This window comes from Pipra filicauda, unplaced genomic scaffold, assembly GCF_003945595.2.
Source record: "Pipra filicauda isolate LSUMZ 115617 unplaced genomic scaffold, ASM394559v2 scaffold40_size4127951_pilon, whole genome shotgun sequence".
NCBI classification, from domain to species: Eukaryota; Metazoa; Chordata; class Aves; order Passeriformes; family Pipridae; genus Pipra; species Pipra filicauda.
In genome coordinates this window covers 3,614,613-3,620,413 of record NW_024104543.1, presented here as the reverse complement: position 1 = coordinate 3,620,413, position 5,801 = coordinate 3,614,613, and the positions used below count along the sequence as shown (strand labels likewise).

General features: G+C 41.7%; 1 long non-coding RNA gene across 2 annotated transcripts; it reads right to left on the bottom strand.

Annotated features, from left to right (window-relative positions):
* Positions 1–747: 747 nt before the first annotated feature.
* LOC120324049 lies at positions 748–3,048 on the bottom strand. Of its 2 annotated transcripts, XR_005565052.1 has the most exons (5): positions 2,963–3,048; positions 2,791–2,886; positions 2,005–2,144; positions 1,283–1,712; positions 748–889 (listed from the first exon to the last, which is right to left on the bottom strand). It is a non-coding gene; the product is annotated as an uncharacterized LOC120324049 (long non-coding RNA). The 2 variants fall into 2 exon arrangements; XR_005565051.1 differs by having other exon boundaries at positions 2,791–3,006.
* Between the last annotated feature and the right edge of the window lie 2,753 nt (positions 3,049–5,801).

Below are 5,801 nucleotides of genomic sequence, written 5' to 3'. Positions count from 1 at the left end.
GCTGAGCAAATTCGCCTTTGAGCCCTGACCTGGGACATGCAACTGCGGACAGAAAGAGGGAGCTTGGCTGCTTCCTACCAGTTTTGTCAATAAGACATAATGCCAAGGACAGCTGAGGACAGCAATCACCGAAACTTAGACTTTGCAAAGCAGCTAAAAAACAAGTGACAGGAAGCAGGTTGAGAAAATCCCAGCATTCTCACATCCCACAGCTGCTCTGAATTGCAGTATTTTGAGCCTTTCCCAAGACTTTTCTTCCCAGAACTCAGAGTGCCTTTGGATCCCTTTACACCTACATACTGCCAGCCAGAAAAATGTGTGTCCTTGTACTTCTGTTCCCCACCAAAATTTGTAGCTTTCCTTGTGACTTCTAACTTACAAACCAAACCTAAAGATTAAACAAAGGCAGCTTTGCTTGTGGGGAGCAGGAAACAGGATTTGAGTATGATTTTGTAATTAACTAATTTTTGTCCTATACATTGTAATTGCACACAATTCCTGAGGCATTGATGGCACATTTCACCATGCATTTTCACAGCTTATATACCCAGAGAAGGCTATTCACAATCACGCCCTTCCAGACTAATAGGAAGACAAAGCCTTGCAGTAAAGATTTGAGTTTAAATTTTCACTTCTGTTTTGCAGAATTGATGCATTTGTGTATCAGCTTAACTTACTATTATATTTACTAGACCCAAACAGTTGAATTGTATTTCATTTGACCTTCATCAATGAATGCTAGCTTTTAGTTTCCATAGCTCAGACACCATCATATTAGTGTCTTGCTTCTCCATGTAAATAGGATTTTTCATACACACCTAAAGGCAATGAGCAGTATGGCTTTGACATCTGCTGCAAGTGCAGCTGTGGCTCCAGCTGGTTTTCTTCCCTGGGGTAAATGAACAGCACAATATTTAGATTCTGAGGGGGTTAGTTTACTGTAGACAATATTGTCATAATCACCAGAAATATCAGTTATTCTTTTTGAAATAAGTTGTTTCACAAGAATTATGATTTAAGAAGCATTCCCCAAATTTCTCAAGTGTAAGAATGACAAATCTGGCTTTTCTTGTCTTTACTGTACACAATGTGTTACTGCTTGCACACCAGGCAGAATAAGGGCATCTTATGCCTGCTTTGTACAGCTCGAGGCTAAAAACAACCATCTCCACATTGCACGAGCTTTATGACTGGAAGTTTTCCCTGTTGAATTCACCAACACAAGGGCCAAAGTGACCATTAACGTTCAATGTAGGGCTGGTGGAATCTTTCAGGTTCATACCTTGGAATGGATCCTTCTTTTCCACATTCTGAAAATAGCTTGGAAAGTGGCAGTGCACTTTCCTCTTTCCTGAGGACTTGCTTCTTTATTTTAAGGAATAAAATCCTTTGATACTGCAAGACACACTTTTATTCCATGCTGAAACAGTCTTTCCTAAGAAGTCTCTTCCTCCTTTATGCTTTCTGACCTTCTACTTCAAGTTCAGTTCAGTTTTAAGAGCAGCAAACTTTGAGTTGCACACAAAGTAAGATGATCTATAGATTCTGAGAAGAACACACATATCACAGGATCTCCTGAGACTGTGGTGGATCAGTCCTAGTAAATGCAGTGACTCCTTTCACCACTCCTAAAACAACCCGCAGATGCCATTGGTGATCCAGCTGCCACACAGGTATTTGTCCATTAGGAACTGTCCCTGACAGATAAGAAGCTACGGAAAAGCAGTCATAAGAAATTAATTATTTTTAATTCCAATTAAGATAGATCTGAATCTGTGACTTCAGGGTGAAGGAGAATGAGTTCTATGAACCAGTCTCCTACTATAGGAAGTTCTAAGGAAAACTGTGTGATATCAGCAGTCGACTCCTTTCTGAAAGCCAGTCTCTTCTCAAGGTCAGGTAAGGACAAAATAGGTGAATGCAAAAGTAATTATTTAGGGAAAAAAGGAGGCAAAACTAACAAGATTTGGAATTTCAACTGATGTGAAAGGAGGTTATGCTTACCTTAAAGATGCAAATGTTGTTTTCATTTGAAGATAGAACCATTGATCTGTTCGACCTTGCTATGTTGTCTAATTGATCATCTAACTGGTTGACTGAATTTAATTGTGTTCCTGGCATGTGATCTTTCCTCCTCTTGGTTTCTATTTCTCAAATTTTTAAAGCATATTGAAAATCAGTTTGCAATTATTTTTCTGATTGCAGACTACCCTTACTGTATCTTTTCTTATTTTAAACAACATAGAAAAATGTTGTATTACTCTTTTATGTTCTCTGTATCTAAGTGCTGTATTTATGCAGTCACTTTCCATCTACAGGTAAGAAATGTACACTTTTTACTTACAGAAAATCTGCAAGTACTATAATTCAGCTTCACCAGTAAAAATCAAAAAAATCTCTGTGAAACTGCAGTCTCATAAGTATTATATTCACTCAGTCTATAAACTTAAAATCCATCTAGTGAAACCTAGAAAGACAAATATTTATTTTAAGCTTTAATTTTTGCTTTTCTTCTGTGGTCCATTATGTCACCTCCAATCATGTACAACAAATATTGCAATTTTTTTTAAAAATAAATAATACTTGGCTCTGTTATGATCAGGTTCTTTAAATTATTATTAGAGAGATGCCTCTGCCTGAATTAAGGTTCAAACAAGACCCTATGCCAAAGTCAATAGTACAAATTTTTATTTAGCAGTAAATGTGAGGTAGAAAGAAATAGGGAAAAGAGACATGGTGAGGGAGAGAAAGAGAGTGACAGAGAGACAGATTAAATAGGAAAAAGATCACCATTCTATGGATTCCAATGGCATCTCGTTGATCCTCCTTTTGTGGTCTTGGTGGTGAGAGTCCCAGTCTCATCAAAGTGATGGTTGCAGTCTGGAACTGTTGAGGGAAACCAGGGCAATGAGGGAAGAAGTCTGTGGTGGTAAGGGAAGTCCTGAGTGGTAAGGGAAGAAACCTGTGTAGGGAGGGAAGAAGCCAGGTGGTGAGAGAAGGGGTCCGTGGGTGAGGGAAGGAGTCTGTATCTTTTACTGGGCTTAGGCTAGGTGGAAACACCCCCAATACCTCCCCTGGGACAGAGAGTTTTACAATGGATGATGTAATACTGGTTCACGGGACATTTTGTGAGTCTGTGACACCTTCTAAGATGTTACAGCTGCCTGTTACATCAGCACAGTTGAGTCCATTGCAGCCCATTATGACCCGTCAGCAGAGATGAATACCTTGAACATGTGAATGTTCGCTACTTCCCCGGAAGGGAGTAATCACAGTTGAGTAATTTGTGTAAGGCCACAGAAACATTACCTACCTTGCAGGATTTGTCTCTTTCCTTCTCTTGTTCAACACCCAGCTTGTAGCCCGGGGTGATGAGTGTGCATACCCTGTGCACTTGGGCGATTACTCTGCACATCATCAACTTGCACCTTGATTGTCTGAGCCACTGGCATTCCAGTCTTTCATACTTGTGGGTACATTCTTCTGGGATAATTAGACAATAGTACCACCTTTATCTTATCTCAGGTTCCCACCCCAGTCCAAATTAGCAGGCATATTCAGAGAGGAATGGGCTTCGGTGGAAATCTGCTTCTTTGCAGTTTTCTACAGTGGACAAAAGTCTTTCAGTGATTTTAACAATGTTTAAGCCATTAACTAATTTCAGCCTCTCACAGTTACCATTTCAAAGTATGTACCCTTCAATAATGAAGTACTATTTTGCAATTAAAATACTGAATTGGGAGTCAGAAATCATACCAAAAACCTGACTTATGGCTCAGTTCTTCATTTTGACTTCATCTTGTCCATCACTTTGGGCTCCATCTGTTATGGTGGTCACTTGAGACAGGAGAAGTGGTGTACTGCTTGGAGTAACCGGAAACCAAAGCCAGCTCAGGTCAGGTCACTGCTGCACTGCAACTGCTTCCTGTAAGGCTTCTCCTCCATTGGTTTGGGTGGTAGTAATTCCTGAAACATACAACTCAAATCATGGCTTACAACAATTGAAAGGCACATCCATTATGATCCCCATCCCTGGTCCTTTTGTCCAGATTATCTGTTTCAACATTTTGATGTACTCTCTCCTTGTTCCCAGCTTGGCTAGTAAAAAGGAGTTCCTGTTAGAAGCTACCATTAGTATAATCCACATCATAGTTCTCCACGGGCTGCAGAGGGACAGTCTACTTCATCATGGTCTTCACCATGGGCTGCAAGGGAATCTTTGTTTCCCCTGCTCCAGCATGGGGTCCTTGAACTTCTCTAGTGTGGGTCCTTCCCACAAGCTGCAGTTCTTCACAAACTGCTCCAGCATGGGTCCCCCATGGGGTGACAAGTCCTGCCAGCAAACCTGCTCCAGAGTAGGCTTCTCATAGGGTCACATGTCACATCCTCCTTCAGCAATCCTGCTCCAGCGTGGGGTCCTCCATGGACTGCATGTGGATCTCTCCTCCATCACGGACTCAGTATGTCACAGTCCCTTCAACTTAATTTCACAGTGGAGTTCCAGCCTGTCCAGTACAGCAGCACAAAAAACAGCAGCAATACCCTGGCCATCTGCCAGCCCGGGTCCATTACCATGGCTGTTATCAAAATGTTCCCAGGCACAATACAGTAAGGTGATAAACAGTATAGTACTAGAGCAAACAGCGAAAGTGAAAAGCAGCCACTAATGAGAACTAGACTCTAATATGCAGTCGGGAAAAAGAGCCCCATGGCAAGCAGAGGAGCCTGCTCATTACTAGCTAAACACCACTAAGAGATTTATATTCAGTCTAGCAAATCCAAATCAAATCTGTCATTATTTTAAACTCTTCGTGCCCCACAGTGGGTGACAAAAAGGACTGTCATGGTTTAACCCCAGCCAGCAACCAAGCCCCATAGAGCCGCTCGCTCACTCTTGCACCAGCAGGATCAGAGAGAGAATTAGAAGGATAAAAGCTGGAAAACTCATGGCTTGAGATAAAGACAGTTTAATAGGGAAAGCAAAAGCCACACACACAAGCAAAGAAAAACAAATAATTAATTCACTGCTTCCCATGGGCAGGCAGGTGTTCGACCACCTCCTGGAGAGCAGGGCTCCATCACACAACGGTGACTTAGAAAGACGAACACCCATCACTCCAAACCGTTCCTTCCTCCTTCTTCCCCCAGCTTTCTACATTGAGCATGATGTCATATGGTCCAGAATATGCCTTTGGTCAGTTTGGGTCACCTGTCCTGGCTGTGTCTCCTCTCAACCACCCATGCACCTCCAGCCCCCTCGCCAGCTTGACAGGACAAAAAGAAAAGGCCTTGGCCCTGTGGAAGTACTGCTCAGCAATAGCAAAAACATTTCTGTATTATCAACCCTGTGTACAGCATTAATCCAAAACATAGCCCCCTACCAGCCACTGTGAAGACAATTAATTCTACCCCAGCCAAAACCAGCACACCTTGCTTTGACTTAAGAGTCAATTGGCAGGTAGCAACTTCGTTCTCAGCTATTCAAAGATGGATGGCACAAAACTTGCAGTGTAGGTTAGGCCCCTTTGTTAATTCTGGAGGGTGTCCTGGAAATTACAAGATTTCTGTGGCACTCTAGCAGAGATGACCCTGTGCCAAAACGGTTGACAAACGAGTGTCTTTACATCATCTCCACATTGAAAACAGGTAGCATAAACAACTTGAGAACTTAATAAATGATTGTCTGAGATAGTAGATCTAACACCCTATATAATGCAAAGGGTCATTTTTTTCTTAGCATGTAATCTGTACACAAGTGATAAAAAAGAGTGTGTGACTTGATAAGAAACAGATGACTTCTC